The sequence below is a fragment of the Sus scrofa genome, chromosome 11 (assembly GCF_000003025.6).
Source record: "Sus scrofa isolate TJ Tabasco breed Duroc chromosome 11, Sscrofa11.1, whole genome shotgun sequence".
NCBI classification, from domain to species: domain Eukaryota; kingdom Metazoa; phylum Chordata; class Mammalia; order Artiodactyla; family Suidae; genus Sus; species Sus scrofa.
This window is the reverse complement of record NC_010453.5, coordinates 20,599,353-20,615,246: the sequence shown is the minus strand read 5'-3', so window position 1 is coordinate 20,615,246 and position 15,894 is coordinate 20,599,353. Positions and strand designations below refer to the sequence as shown.

The 15,894-nt window shown below is 44.1% G+C and overlaps 1 protein-coding gene across 2 annotated transcripts in view; it reads right to left on the bottom strand.

The window, feature by feature from the left end:
- The window catches only part of HTR2A (5-hydroxytryptamine receptor 2A), a 64,287-nt gene that overhangs the window by 4,979 nt on the left and 43,414 nt on the right, over positions 1 to 15,894 (bottom strand).

Below are 15,894 nucleotides of genomic sequence, written 5' to 3'. Positions count from 1 at the left end.
ATATGATTTTCATGTGAATTTTAAATAATTTTAACCAATTTTGAGTCTTTTAAAAAAGGCTTTTTATTATGGAAAAATTCTAACATACGCAAACAGCACAAATCAAAACAAGGTCCAGCACAATGAACCCATTGCCCAGCTTCAACAATGATCAACTCGAGGCCAATTTTGTTTCACCTTTACCCCCACCGCTGCAACCTTCCCATGCTATTTTGAAACAAGTCCTGAACATCATATCATTTGATCTGTAAATATTTTAATATGTATATACCAAAGCTATGCACTCTTAAGAAACCTAATATTATCACAATACCATTCCCACTCCTAAATATAAATTTAATATCCCCTTAATATCATTAAATACAGCATTGGTGGTCACATTTCCAATGTCCCGTAAACATCATTATGTATTTTTTGTGGTAGAGCATTCATAAGGGTAGATTACAAAAAATAAGCAGATACAGATTTTTTTCTTATGGACAAATACAAGATTTGGGCACATACCTAGCCAAGCAGGTGGGAACATGTGTCCATGGTTATTGTCACTTCAATCTGGGGACACTGTAAAGCTCTTAGGCTTAGGCGGAGGTGGGAGCGGAACCAATAAGGGCAACAGGTGGCCTCTAATCATGCTCATTTCTCCCTCCTGATGACAGGACCAGGGTCTGCCACCACCACTCTACAGTTTGGAGGAAGCGGGAATGGCTTCCTCTACTGGCCTGGGACTGGTCAGGCTGAGGCAGTCATGTGATGGCCATAAAGGAAGGATCAGGATGATGGGGAAAGGAGAAGAAACATGAATCTGATACTCTGTGTAACTTCGTGTAAGGTCGCTTCCTTCTGGAAGGGGTGCCCTGGGAGAAAGTCTGCCAAGTTCCTTTCCAACTCCTGCCTATGTTTTCAGCTCCTTCAGAACTGTAGGACAGGCTGTGTCCTGGTCCTGCTTCTAGGCCATGCTGTATTTATTTATGGCCACACCTGTGGCATATGGAAGTTCCTGGGTAGGGGTCAAATTGGAGCTGGAGCTGCCGGCCTACGCCACAGCCACAGCAATGCCAGATCTGAGCCTCATCTGCTACCTACACCACAGCTCATGGTAATGCTGGATCCTTAATCCACTGTGCGGGCCCAGGGATCAAACCTGCATCCTCATGGACACCAGGAACTCCTGAACCATCCTTTAGAATCTAGTAAGTGGTCACCATCCAGCCAAGAACACAGACTTACTCTAGAGTCGGGAGCTACTGTAGTTTGGTTCTTGCCATCCATGGAAAAACTTCCTTTGAGATTCTGTACCTAACTTCTGCCTACTCAGAAGAGAGTTCATCTCCATCCAACCACGGATCGGACTGTCCTAACCTCACGTCACCTCACTTGCTTGCAAAGCGGGCGGCACATTAGCTTGAGTTAATGTAATGCCTGACACAAATCTTCCTCAGTGACATTGGCCATGATCTCCACAGACTGAACTGACGATATTTGTCACTTGTCTAGGCAAGGCCATCCCAGGATTCTTGGAAGGCGGAGATCAATGACATCAGAGCTGTTCTTAAGGACACTACTCAGCATGGCTAATGACTCTTCATTTCCTTCCTTCCTCTCTGTCCCTGGCCCTTTTCTGGGAACGTTCTGTGGGCCAAGAAGAGACGGAAGAAATGTGGTTCTGAGAGGAACATCCTCTCGAGATGCTGGATACAGCCCAGTTGTGCTTTTCCTTCAAAATAATTTGACTGTAAAAGTTAACGCATGGTTTCTAAGAAGAACGTTTTGTTTTTCTAAGTGTTGGAACGTATTATCTGTGAAAGGTGTTCCGGGTACTCACCTGCATGATTTAAAGTACTTGTTCACTAATTAGAACAGATGCCACCTACTTGCCTCCCTGGACGGGGTGAGGATAAAAGGGATCAAATATATAAAGCACCTAAGACAGTGCTTAGTGAAGAACGCATGTTCTACCAGTGGTGGGTCATCATGAGGTTAGCTTTCTTTGCAGGGTTATTCAGATCAAATGCATTCACTTGATTTTTCTCTAGTTTTGTTCTATTTGGCTTTGCTTGTATATGCTAGACTTTAACCTATGATAGATCTTAAATCAAAAGAAGTTAAAAAGACTTTTGGCTATTGGCTAGTCTACTGTTAATAAATAATGATGTAATTATTATCTTCTGCCAGGGTGACAAAGGGTCTAAATCAATTTTAATTTCGTGCAGCTCGAACTGTGGCTTGCTTTTCTAATGTGATGAATTACAGCCATTACGATTAGTCATGATAAACAAAATATCAACTGTCCAAAAAAAGTGGATGATTTTTGTTATGCACCTCTTGGGTGTGCATTTTCCTGATTAATACAAAGGAAGTCACCTCCTCGAGAGCCTTTTGCCCTATTTGTTTGTCACCTGGTAATTTACAGAAGTGGCAGTTCTCAGTTAACTAGAACATAGGATTACCCCAGACACCAAAATCTTCAATTCATTTGGAGTTCAGATGCATGTCCTTGTTTGAGAAGAAGATGGTTGTGTGCGTGCATGAGTGTTCGCATGCGTGTGCGCGCACACACACACACACACACACACCTCTCCAAATGAAAGGTCAGGGAGGGAAAGGGATGGTTGATGCAGCCACTTGACTGAAGCAGAGATTCCTTCATGAGCTTCCTGGGATGGAGAGCCACTTTAAAGTGGCTGGAACAAGAGGACAGCTATCTGCAAGGCGGACCTTGGTTGGAAGGGGCAGAATCCAATGATTAGGTATTTATGTATATAGGTATGTATTTATTTATCTTTTTAGGGCCGAACCTGCGGCATATGAAGGTTCCCAGGCTAGGGGTCCACACGAAGCTGTAGCTGCCGGCCTACACCACAGCCACAGCCGTGTGGGATCTGAGCTTCATCTGTGACCTACACCACAGCTCAGGGCAACGCTGGATCCTTAACCCACTGAGCGAGGCCAGGGATCAAACTTGCATCCTCATGGATGCTAGTCAGATTTGTTTCCGCTGAGCCATGATGGGAACTCCTGATGTGGTCTTTAAATGGCTCATTTGTCTTTATATATGACAAAAATATCTTGAATCCTCTCATATACCATTTTATTCAGTGCTTCACTCAGAGTAGATGGTAAGCAAGGGTTTAGGGAAAGAAGAATGAGAGAGTGAAAGCAATACTCTGTAAAAGAAAGGGGGGATTTGACGTCAAAGAAGTAGCGCACTTAGACAAGCCTGGTGGATATAATAAGCAGTTCAAAACCATGCTCCTACCAAGAGAGATGAAAATGCTGGCTGAGAGCCAAGACTGTGGTCCCAGCCGTCACCAGGGCATTCATTTTCTGGTTGCTTTGTTTGATAATAGCTGTTTTTGGAGACCTGAGATCACCTCTCACTTGAAATTTTTGCATATAAAGCATTTTCCTTTATGAACAAACAGAGAGTAGCTTAAGCTGCGTGACTCTGCATTTTGTTGAATATCTTTTTTTTTCTGAGGCATGGAAAACAGCAGTCAAAATTTAGTATCAGTATGAGCTCTTCCACATTCATTTTAATTTCTTTTCATTAAGACTAAGACAAGGACATGAACAGGAAAACCAGGGGTTGGCTGGTGTCTTTCTTCTAGGGTAGCCCTGCTTACGCCTGGCATATAAAGTCTGCACCTCTGGTTAACATCTTAACCACAATCAAGATAAATAGCTCTAACTCTGTAGCACTGGCTGTGAAAAGCAGGCTTATTTTAAAAATTTTTAATTTTTTTGTCTTTTTAGGGCTGCACCCGTGGCATAGGGAGGTTCCCAGGCTAGGGGTCCAATCGGAGCTATAGCTGCCTGCCTGCACCGCAGCCACAGCAACTGAAGATCTGAGCTGTGTCTGAGACCTATGCCACAGCTCACGGTACCATCGTATCCTTAACCCACTGAGCGAGGCCAGGGATTGAACCTGCATCCTCATGGATACTAGTCAGATTTGTTTTTGCTGAAGCACGATGAGAGCTCTGAAGCAGGCTTATGTTTAACCCTAGATTTTTACACTTCATGTCTTGAAACTGAAGGCAGAGTTCTGAGACAGTGTTTTCCTTGGGAACTAAGAAGGTTGCTTTCCTAGGTAGGGACCCTCTGCTAGGGAACCAGTGCCAAACCTCAAGGCCTCCGTTCAGGTAGGAGGTGGAAAGAAAATACTTCCGGGCTCCTGCGAAAAAGACGAAAGTTTGGTTCAAAAGTTTCATTTCCCCTGAAAGGACTACTTTTCCTTTGCATTTTAACACATGCTGAATTTTTTTCAAGTTATAAAAATGGATGTACTAGCAGCTTGACAGAAAGCATGACAAATGACTACTGCAGGCTGGTCACCTTTCTGCAGGGAGAAAGAGATTGAATATATAGGCCAGCTGGGGCTGGGACTCACCATCCCACTAACACGATGTGAACTCATGTTACCAAAGGGGACAGGTGGTGGGGGAGGGATAGACTAGGGGGCTGGGACTATGCACACTCAGGTATATGGAGTGACGGGCCTCTGGGGACCTGCTGGGTAGCACGGGGAACTCTACCAATATTCTGTGATGATCTTTGTGGGAAAAGAACCTGCCAGAGAATGGATGTGTGTATATGTGTAACTGAATCGCTTTGTTGCACATCAGAAACGATAAACTACACTTCACACCAATGAAACTTTAAAAAATGAAAACAGGAGTTGTGACTCAGCAGGTTACGAACCCAACTAGTATCCATGAGGATTCAAGTTAGATCCCTGGCCTCGCCCAATGGGTTAAGGATCCAGCGTTGCCCTGAGCTACGGTGGAGGTCGAAGACATAGCTTGGATCCGAGTTGCTGAGGCTGTGGTGGAGGCCAGCAGCTGTAGCTCTGACTCGACCCCTATGCTGGGAACTTCCATATGCCGTGGGTGTGGCCCTATAAAAAAAAAAAAAGAAAAAGAAAAGAAAGCAAAAACCAAGCCAAAAGAAAAAAACAATGTGAGCTCTGAGTTAGCTGAAGAGTTTCTGAATTCCTTATCATCTGTGGTCTGCTGACAAACCAGTGTGCATAACAGAGGAAGCTGGATACTCGTGTCAGTTACTCAAGAAATTTTATGTTTCTTCTTAGATTAATTCTGAATAGCTCTAATAATAAATCACAACATTTCAAAGTGCTTTCATACATATAGTCTATGCGTATATCAGAGGTCCATAACATTGGTTTTGGAAGATGGTGATAGTCTTAAAATTGGAAAAATCTGTATATTATGTTCATTGTTTTGGAGAAAAGAGAGCCTTTATCAGATCATCAGAAATGTTTCTGCTCCTAAGGCTGTTAGTAACTCCTGAATTATATCAACACCCTACCTACAGAATGTAGACACGCACACAGGCACACACACACACACACACAGGTACACACACACACAGAGTCCCCGATGATTCTCTATGCATCGATACTTTCTTTTTCATCCTTTCATCCTTTCTTTTTCTTCCAGGAAAGTGGTATTTCCTCTAGTGAGCCATTATTTTTGAGGCCAGACAGATATTTCAAAACTAAAACCCTTATTATAATCGACACCTAGTTTCTTTTTTATAAAGTGTGATTCTTGACTTTGGCTGCTTATTAGAATTACCTGGAGAGTTTTTGAAAATTCCATTGTCTGGGCTCTGTTCCCAGAAGTTCAGATATTAGTATTTTAAAAAATGCTAAATGCTCAGGCCCCACAGGGACATTATTATCAAAACAAGAGAATAGCCAGGTGGGATCCTAACCTACGACCAGCATTGAGAACTTGAAACATATAGGATTGAAAGCATAGTAAAATGGTTTATTTTGAAATGAAACCAAATCAAGCAAAGCTTTCCAGTTCTGCCCTTTGTCTCATTAAATAAACCTATTAATTTCCCAACAGGCTCAGGTTCACTTTCCGCAGCAAACCGCGAAGCAGCGTGGAGAGTAGATGGAAAGGACCAGAAACCTGCCCTTTGTTGCTGCCCCATCATCTTGGGCAGGAGTTGTCCGGGTGGCGGGGAGTTTTGAGTGAGGTTATTGTGTTAAACCCCAAGTCTTTGTTTCAGATCTTCCCCCGCTATGGCTAAATCTCTAAGAAGCTTTTAAACCTTGTGTTCTGCCTGAGTCCATATGCGGTACTTGGGAGAAAGGCTCAATCTCTCTGTGCGGTACAAGCAGTTGTGCAGTCACTGCCCAAGTGGGTGGCCTCAGCATCATGTCCTGGCGACCTCTTGCTTGTCTGACACTGACTCCTTTTCCGTTGTGTTTCATAGCCCAGAGGTGTACTTTTGAGGCGACTCTCTTGCACTGAAAGGTAAAGAAACTGGCTTCTGACTTGTCAAATGTGGGTTGTCACTGGGACACCTGAAATCCCACCCAGGTCTCTTGTCCCAGGCGGATGGATGCCCGCCCACACCTTCTTCCCCTGACAATACATCATGAAGCACAAATAGAATCGGAATGATACGATGGAATTTCAATAAATTATCAGAGCCGTGTTTTGTTGTTGGAATCACAACTTCTCCAATTATTTCATTCAATTTGTCCCCTCTAATAAGCAGATATCACACATCGATGGAAAAGTGTTCTTTTCTAGACTGTGTATTTAGCAAGTGTTCATGAGCAGAGGTTATTTACCAAAAAATTCATCTCTGCCCGACATGACTGAACCTCAGTTTAAAGAACTCCATCCTATCTTCTTCTTCTTCTTCCTTTTTTTTTTTTTTTTGCTTTTTTAGGGCCATACCCATGGCATATGGAAGTTCTCAGCCTAGGGGTTGAACTGGAGCTGCAGCTGCCAGCCTACACCACAGCCACAGCAATGCATGATCTGAGCTGCGTCTGAGACCTACACCACAGCTCAGGACAACGCCAGATCCTTAACCCACTGAGCGAGGCCAAGTATTGAACCTGCATCCTCATGGATCCTGGTTGGGTTCATTAACCGCTGAGCCACGAAGGGAACTCCCCCATTTGTTTTAAACATTTTAAAGGGGGTAGATTTGGGGAATTCTGCCTGTGGTGCAGTGGATTAAGATTTGGTGTTGCCTCTGTGGCTGCTCAGGTTAGGTCCCCGGCCCAGAACAGAGGGTTAAAGATCTTTGCTGCTGCAGCTGTGGTGTAGGTTGCAGCTGTGGCTCGGATTCTATCCTTGGCCTGGGAACTTCCATGTGCTATGGGTGTGGCACAAGTAAATAAATAAAGGGAGCACCTTTTGGAGTAATTCCTTCTGAAAGCTTAGAGAATGAATCTCACATGTGACATCTCCTTTCAGGCTTGGGTCTAGAAGGTGTGGGTAGAAACAGTTACAGTGTCTGGAGAGTGAGCTTGCAGCAGGTACCTGCATAATCCAGGCCAACAGCTGGTCCGTTCTTCCCCCAGCCTCTCTCATCCTCAGCTTCCCAAAGCACCACATTTGTCATCATGAAAAACCACAGCGTCCCTGATGTTCAAGCCATTACCAATGATGAGAGCCCTTGCAGAGCCCACCCTGCAAGGTCTCTGTGATTTTAATGTCATTATTCAACTTTCTCAATTGTGACATAGCCATGTGGGTTCTCGGTCTAATTTATGTCTTGAACTCTTCAGGAGGGTGTTACATTGAGCTTGACATGGCAGCAAATCACATAGTGTGACTTGAGGAGCTTCTGAGATCTGCCCATTCTTTTCCCCATGGAGTGCTTGGGGCACTCAGTGTCTACTGTTAGAGTGAGGGGTCCCTGTTTCTGTCCCTGTAATACTTCAGAAGGTTAATGATTAATTATTCCAAGCTCAAGTTGCAGAGGTGCAGAGATGCACAGTAGGGGAGACTCCTGGGGGCACGGGCCTCTGAAAGAAGCTCATCATAGGAGAGGGACACAGAGCACAGCCCAGGGATGCAGATCAGAGATGTGGTGTCTGTGGCATGATGGGTTGCCCTGAGCACCATGGGAGAAGGTGCACAGCACTTAGTGACTGGGAGGTACAGACTCACTTCTCCATTTTGCCCTGGACCAGTTCTGACACCATCGCCTCCCCTGAAATGCTGGTCCAACCACTGGGGGCTCCAGAATTTATCTGCAACAGGAGCTAGGGGTGGCAGCAGGATGGGTGGGGGGAGCAAGGCAACCTGTTTTGACTTTGTATGATTATGTGGGGGTGGTTTAGAGGCTGCAGATGGAGATGATGGCCCCAGACCACATGAACCTGCGGCTTACGGAAGTCTCTGGGCTAGGGGTTGAATTGGAGTTACAGTTGCTGGTCAACACCACAGCCACGGCAACACCAGATCTAAGCCGCATCTGCGACCTGTGCCGCAGCTGTGGCAATGCTGGATCCTTAATCCACTGAGCAAGGCCAGAGATTGAACCCATATCCTTGTGGACTCTATGTCAGGTTCTTAACTTGCTGAGCCACCATGAAAACTCCCATATCCTACAACTCTTTTGAGACACATCTCATGACATCGTTCTTCAAGACATGCCCTGTATGAGGTCTTTCCCGAACTATTTCTCTCTATAATTAGATCTCCTTTCCTTACTGTATAGACCTGCATAACCCCATAAATAATTTATACTGAGCTAATTCGCACTTCTAATAGCTTAGAATTTTTCTCTAGAAATGTCATTTCAACCATGAGATGATATTCTCAGTAATGGCAGGGATAGATTATCTTTTTACTTATTGCAAACCCCTCCAGCATCTCATGCAGCTCTGCTCATACTGGGGGCTTAGTAGATGCTTTGGGATTGGTGAGCAAATGAGTGAGTGGGAGAGAAATGATAGGGAATCATAAATGTGGATTCTAATAAATTTTATATCTACCATTTGCATTTATTGGATTGTTTCACAATGTTTTCCTTCATGTTTGCTGGGAAGACACAGTCAAGGAGGCAGTCAATTAGCTACAAAGGGTAGAAAGAGGAAAAGGGAAAGTCTGTGTAATAATGCGTATACGCTCCTGAGAGAACTGCAGAGAGGATGAAACAGCACATGAGCTGACCACCTTAACAGCTAAAATCACAAGGGAGAAAGATGGCTGTCAAATGCAGCACCTGCAGGAGAATCAGGAGACCAGGGTTTATTCCTGTCTGTTCTGACTCACAACCTAGATCTAGGGCTGTTGGTTTTCTCAAAGCTCTTTCAAGTCCGTTAAACGGGTTTGGTCCTGTGATAATCTGTATGGGAAAAGAATCTGAAAAGGAAAGAAAGAAATAGCATTGGAAAAAAAACAAACAGGTATGCACTAAGAAACTAGAACAACACATGGTCAGGAAAGCACAGAGTCGGGCATCAAAAGATGCACGTTTGCATCTGACTCTGTCCATTGCTGGCTGGGTGACCTTGATCTGCTTAATTTTAAAGCCTCCCTCTGTCAGGTGGAGATAATAAAAAGAGGCCTTCCCTAATTTATCTCTAGGGGGCTGGTGAGAAAACCATGAGGTGATGTGTCTGAATTAAGATCCCATGATTAGAATTTACTTGGCACTATGCTAGACTCTGTGGGTACCCCAGAAGACTTTTGAGAAGCTTCTCGAAGCCTAAGATTTTGTCGGGAAAATGAAATATACACAGGTGACTTAGAAAGACAGCAGTGCAAAGTTCCCTGGGGGCCTAGGGGTTAAAGATCCAGTGTTGTCATTGCTGTGGTATAGGCTTAATCCCTAGCCCAGGAACATAAAAAGACAAAATAGAACAAACAAACAAAGAGACAGAAAGACAACAATGCAAGAGAGAATGAAGTCAAGAGGGGAAATAGGTGACAAGGACAAACACTTGATGTCAGAATGTGATTATCACTGTGGGTTTTGTCTCTGGGAAAGGGCTGTGTAGAAGATGGGATGGCTGAGCTGGGTCTTGTGGGTGAATATACTCTGGGCAGGGTTCAGGTTCAAAGGCAAGGAGAAAGGTATATGATTGTTGTACATCCAGGGCTGTAGTACAGCCCACCTTGCTGGGGCTGAGTTCAGCTGTGTCTGGCATGCAACTGTGAACTTGGGAGCAAGCATACATGCTTCTCAGAGGCATCAAGCAGGTCCCCTCTGTGTGACAGCAATCTGTTTCAGTCACTCATCTGGTAATCAAATATTAGGTGAACAGGAGTTCCTGTCGTGGCGCAGTGGTTAACGAATCCGACTAGGAACCATGAGGTTGCGGGTTCTGTCCCTGCCCTTGCTTAGTGGGTTAATGATCCAGCATTGCTGTGAGCTGTGGTGTAGGTTGCAGACGCAGCTCGGATCCCGTGTTGCTGTGGCTCTGGCGTAGGCTGGTGGCTACAGCTCCGATTGGACCCCTAGCCTGGGAACCTCCATATGCCGCGGGAGCGGCCCAAGAAATAGCAAAAAAAAAAAAAAAAAAAAAAAAAAAAAAAAAAATTAGGTGAACATACAGTGAACTACGTACTTTAGGAATCTGAGAGGAAGGAGCTTGAGTCTATAATCACTCTACTTCCAGACTTTTAGGGATCCTTCGTGAACTCACCTATCCAAATTAAGACTGAGGAGGAAGAGCATACAGAGATGTATGCAGAAAAACAATCAAATTGTTGCAATAATGCAATCAAGAAAAATCCTGTCTGATCGTTCTGCTAGGCAGCATCATGTCAAAAGATTGTATAACACAAGCTTGTGCTGAGCACTGCTTTTTCTCCAGTCATCCCAATCTCCCTGCCTCCTCCTCCCTGGCTCCCTTTTTTAATCCACCTGAGCTTTTCTCCCATAAAATGGGGGATTATTTAATAGCATCCTCATTAAAAGATTCTCAGGAGGAATATAAGTGAGAATTGCTATACCGTTGGTAGTAAATACAGAATTGCCTACCAGACAGAAATCATAGAGAAGAATGTTTGACAGTCTTTCTTAATGTGCAGCGTCCTTCATTGCTGTCTTAAAATCCCTGTCGTAGCTGAAGTCGCCTACATCCTTTGTTTGGCTCCACCAGAACTGAAAACCAGCTTGTTGTCATCCTTATAGCTTAGCTTAAAGTTTGTGTCTTGCTTGTGTCCTTTGCATAGGTCTGTGACTAGGGAACCAATTTATCAGTCCCCGGGAGAGGCTTGGAGAGCAAGACTGTCTCCCAGCTGATAAAGCACTCCTCAGAGCTATCATTTTCCCCAACTGACCAAGTAGCAAAGGGTGAAAATGTAATGACCTCTTATGTGGATGGTACCAATTAAGTCAACTGCCAGGAGCACTGAGTAATGGGTGTGCAATATGATAGGACTATAGAAAGTCCATGTTGGGATTCACAGAGCCAGGATCAAAAAGGGATTTTTACCATGCGCTTACTTCCTCTGTGGGAGCAGGGGCCTGATGAAATCGAGGGCGTCTTTCACACAGGTTGGGGTTTGTGGAAATTAGTGCCAGTAGCTTTCTCCCAAGGCAGCTCCAATGAAATGTTCTCAAAGATGGATCTCTCATTGTTTTTTTTTAAATTTTTTAAATTTTTTTTATTTTTTATTTTCCCACTGTACAGCAAGGGGGTCAGGTTATCCTTACATGTATACATTACAATTACATTTTTTCCCCCACCCTTTGTTCTGTTGCAACATGAGTATCTAGACATAGTTCTCAATGCTACTCAGCAGGATCTCCTTGTAAATCTATTCTAAGTTGTGTCTGATAGTTTTTTCAGTCAGCTGTGGTATTTGGTTTTAAGCATAGAAGCTGATTTGGGCTGATCTAGCACAAAATAAGTTTCATAAAAGGATATGGAGTAGTTCAAATAATTCTTGAGAAGGCTAGGCTCCGGGCTAAAATTCCAGGAGTAAAACTGCAGCACAGACCTGGTCCGACAAGGAAACTGCTGCTGTTTTCCTTGTCTACTCCGCCCCAGTGCCCCCTGCCTTGTCCCTGTCACTTCTCTACCAGGGACTCAATTATGCAACCACTGGGGACCTGGCACCTCTGTTACCTCCACGCTGGCACAGACATCCTATTTGTTCACTTTGCTCTTTACTATGTCACAGTTTTGCCAAGGGGCTACTCTTGGGAGGAACCAAGGCCATGAACCAATGTCCTAGCTAGAAGGAAGGCTGGGGAGTTGAGTTCTGCTTCTTGGGAATTTCTCCAAATATAGAAAGGCAAGTTGAAAGGGATGGGCAGCCACGATTATGGCAGGTACCCATGTCCCCTGACATGGTGGCTGCTGTAATTGGGCTGGGGGCAGGGAGATGCTTCTTCCAAAGATGGTGATGCTGGCAATTTTGGCCTTTTCCTCTTTCCCCTGTGACTATCCTCCTTCTCTGCCATCCCTGCAGTCAGCATGTGTTCAAATATTTAATATTGAAAAACTTGAGCCAACCTGGAAATGGCATACCAATAGCTGTGGACTTGAATGCATACAGAACTAGTGTAGTCATATAACCGAGATGTGTGTTGGGGTAGAAGATGATGGGAGACCACTGCTTGGTACACTGGACGGTGTCTAAGGACAATCAGGTTCAGTTAAGAAAATAAACACATTGTGCAAGTCAAACAAAACAGATCTGTGGGCCGGGCTGATGGTTCATTATTCAGTTAGCTTGGCATGGGTTTGGAGTTTAAAAAGTCTTTTGGGGGGAGATTTTTCTTTATTCTCATCTCCTATAGGCTTCTCATCTTGGCCTTGCTCTTTGGGTCACTGTCCCTGAAACTTCCTATCGCAAGGCTCAAAGACACTTTTGTTTTGGTTCCTAAGTCCTCTAATCAAGCCGTGTCTTTCTTAGCAAGCATGGGATTCAGATGCACCCTGCTCCCCGGACTCAGTTCAATGCTGCTGCCACACACATGAATAAGATCTTGTTCTGAGGGTGTCTCTAGAGAAGGAGGACCCAGAAAATCCTAGCTAGTGACTCCCTTTTCTAACCTGAGCTGAAATTCTGTGTCTTCTCTCTGCCTTAGCGACTCTCTCCGTGAGTGGCTAGGATTCTAGAAGCTTCTTTACAGCTTCCCGCTCTTTTATCACTCATCAAGCCAGTTGGCCCAGACCTACAAACTTCCCATCGACTTGCGGGAAGCCTGAGATGAAGAGCTTTGAGTTTTGATTTCTCTTGGACTGTATTTTCAGCAAGTGATACTAAAATTGCTACTCAGTAAGATTTCATTTACTCTGACTTCTACAAAGGCGTTTCCATCCTGAAATCGGAGAGACATTTCTTTGGTCTAATATCTGCTCCTGAACGCTGCATATTCCTCAGACTACATGTGACCTAGGCTTGTGGAAGGATGCACTAATATCAGGATAAAGAGTGGCTTTAACTAAGAAATCTATCTGGTTGTTTTCAAGTGGATAATTTTATGGCTTTTTAAAGAGCTGCAATAGAGCTTAATGATCATCTAATGAAACATTTTCTTTTGCAGTTGATGAACCAAGGTAGAGAGATATTAATTAAAAAGAGTAGAAAAAACCCCCAAGTTTATAGATGCCTATCATAGATAGTGTAGACACTGTGTAAATGTCCACAGCTGTCGGCAAATTTCATCCTCATAAGGCACAGATGAGGCAGGGACTATTATCCCCATATTACAGGTGAAGAAAATGAATTTCTAAGATATTCCATAATTTGCTCTAGGTTTTTCAGTCAGACCCCTGCAGCCAGGGGTCAAGCCTAGGACTGATTTATTTTCTTTGTACCTTATGTTTTGTTAGGACCTTGGCCTCATAATCCCTAGGCTAGGGGTCCTTTGACTACATCAGAGTGTTTTTCATTAGTGTTTTCATTGCTTTCACTTTATAATGAATACTTTTTTGAATGTGAGGGATTAAGACTGTTCACTGGTAAAAGAGCTTGAGATGCACACGAATGTCACGTGGGAACTTAGACCCAGGAGGTAGGGACAGAAACAGGAGTTAGAAGCGGAAAACCAACAACACCCCCAGCCAAGGGCAGTGAGTCACCACCGATACAAATAGACCTCATTCTCAGAGCTCTTCCATAAAAGCATCCTATCCCAGGTCCCAGATACGTGTAGGATAAGCAATAGACACATATCTAGCTGCTGACTTGGCCTCTCCACTTAGGTGTCTTTAACAGGCATCCCTAACCTTACTCGATAGACCGCTGGATCGCATCCTTCCCCACCCCCTAATTTTCTCCACTTTTCCCATCCTAGTTAATAGCACTACCTCCCATCCAAGTGCACAGCTCAAAGATTTAAAGAGTCATTCTTTTTACGACTGCACTTGCTGCATATGGAAGTTCCTGGGTCAGGGGTCGAATTGGAGCTTCAGCTGTGACTTATGCCACAAGCATGGCAATACCGGATCCTTAAGTCACTGAGCCACAACGGGAACTCCTTAAAAGCGATTCTTTTCATTATCCCCTGTTTGCAGAAAACTCATCAACATACTATGTAGTATACCTCCAACATGTATTTTATGGCCAAATCTGTCTACCTTTCTCTAGCTCCACTGCCATCTCTGCACCCCCATTAAGACTCACACCTGGATTATTGCAAGAGCTTCCTCACTGTTCTCACTGTTTCTGCCCTTACCTGTGTAACCCTTTGCTTAAACCCTTCAGAGATCTCCCCTTGCACCTAGAATAACATCCAACTCCTTACTCTGGCTACAAGGCCCTCAGGGATGCAGTCCTGCCTCCATCTCCTTCCCCATCTTCTGACTCTCGTTGTTTCTTGAGGAACTGCTTGAGCTGCACTGGTGTCTTTCTGATCTTTCAACCCCATCGGCTGGCTTCCACATAGGACTTAGGACTTGCTGTTTCCACTGCCAAGAACACGTCCTCCATATGCTGTGGCTGGCTCCTTCTCATTATTCAGCATCAATTTTAATGCCCTCTTCTTAGTGAGTCCCTTCCTGACAACTTCACCTAAATTCGCCCTTCCTCGCCCTGCCTGAGTCACTCTATATTTCCCTGATGTATTTTCTTTCTTTCTCTCTTTTTTTTCTTTTTGGTCTTTGTAGGGCCACCCTCGTGGCACATGGAAGTTCCCAGGCCAGGGGTCCAGTTGGAGCTGTAGCTGCTGGCCTACGTGACAGCCACAGCAGCTTGGGATCTGAGACATGTCTGTGACCTACACCACAGCTCATGGCAACACCAGATCCTTAAACCACTGAGTGAGGCCAGGGATCGAACCCACGTCCTCATGGATACTAGTCGGGTTTGTTAATGGCTGAGCCACAGCAGTAACTCCCCTGATGGTTTTTATTTATAGCACTTGTCAGTTTGTGAAAATGTATTTGTTGGTCTATTTATTTGCTTGTGTACTGTTCATCGCTTTCCATGAATGTGAACTCCATAAAATGAGGGACTTTTCCTAAGAGAGTGCCTGGCATATCGTATTTAAGTATGAAAAACTAAATAAATATTTGTGAAATAAATGAACAAGCAAATTCAGAGGCCTTTGGGTCATAAAAAGAAGAGAAGAAAACAATTATGATTAAATAAGAGACTTTCTCATTACCTTGGTTATAATGGTAAGGGCAAGAGTTTGCCCAAATATAGGCCATTTGGGGGACTAGAAATTCTAGGCAAATGAAGTCTTTATAGGTGAGGAAGTTAAAGCTATGAAATAGGGCTTTTAATAGACAGTACCCTTTCTCTAATGTGCTGCGGTTACGAAGATCTTTCATCTTGAAAACCTAATGCTTCTTTAGGGACACTCTGTAGTGATGGTAATATTTAATAATGATCTTAAAAACTTGTGTGACATTTCCTATGTTCCAAGCACTGTCCATCCTAGGTGCTTTATATAAATTAGCTCGCTTAATTGTCACCTCAACCTTGGGAGGCAGGTACTATTATTATCTCTATTTGCTGATAAAAAAATGTAAGATTCCAAGAGGTTAAGTGACTTGTCTAAGGTCACACGTAAGTGGTGGAACCAGGATTTCGAGATGCGGTCCGTATGGCTCCACAGTGTGTGAGCTTCTTGCTCTGTGGCCCCAGCACAGTTCAGCTGTTAGGCATGCAGTCTTGAGGCATCAAACTGTCATATTTC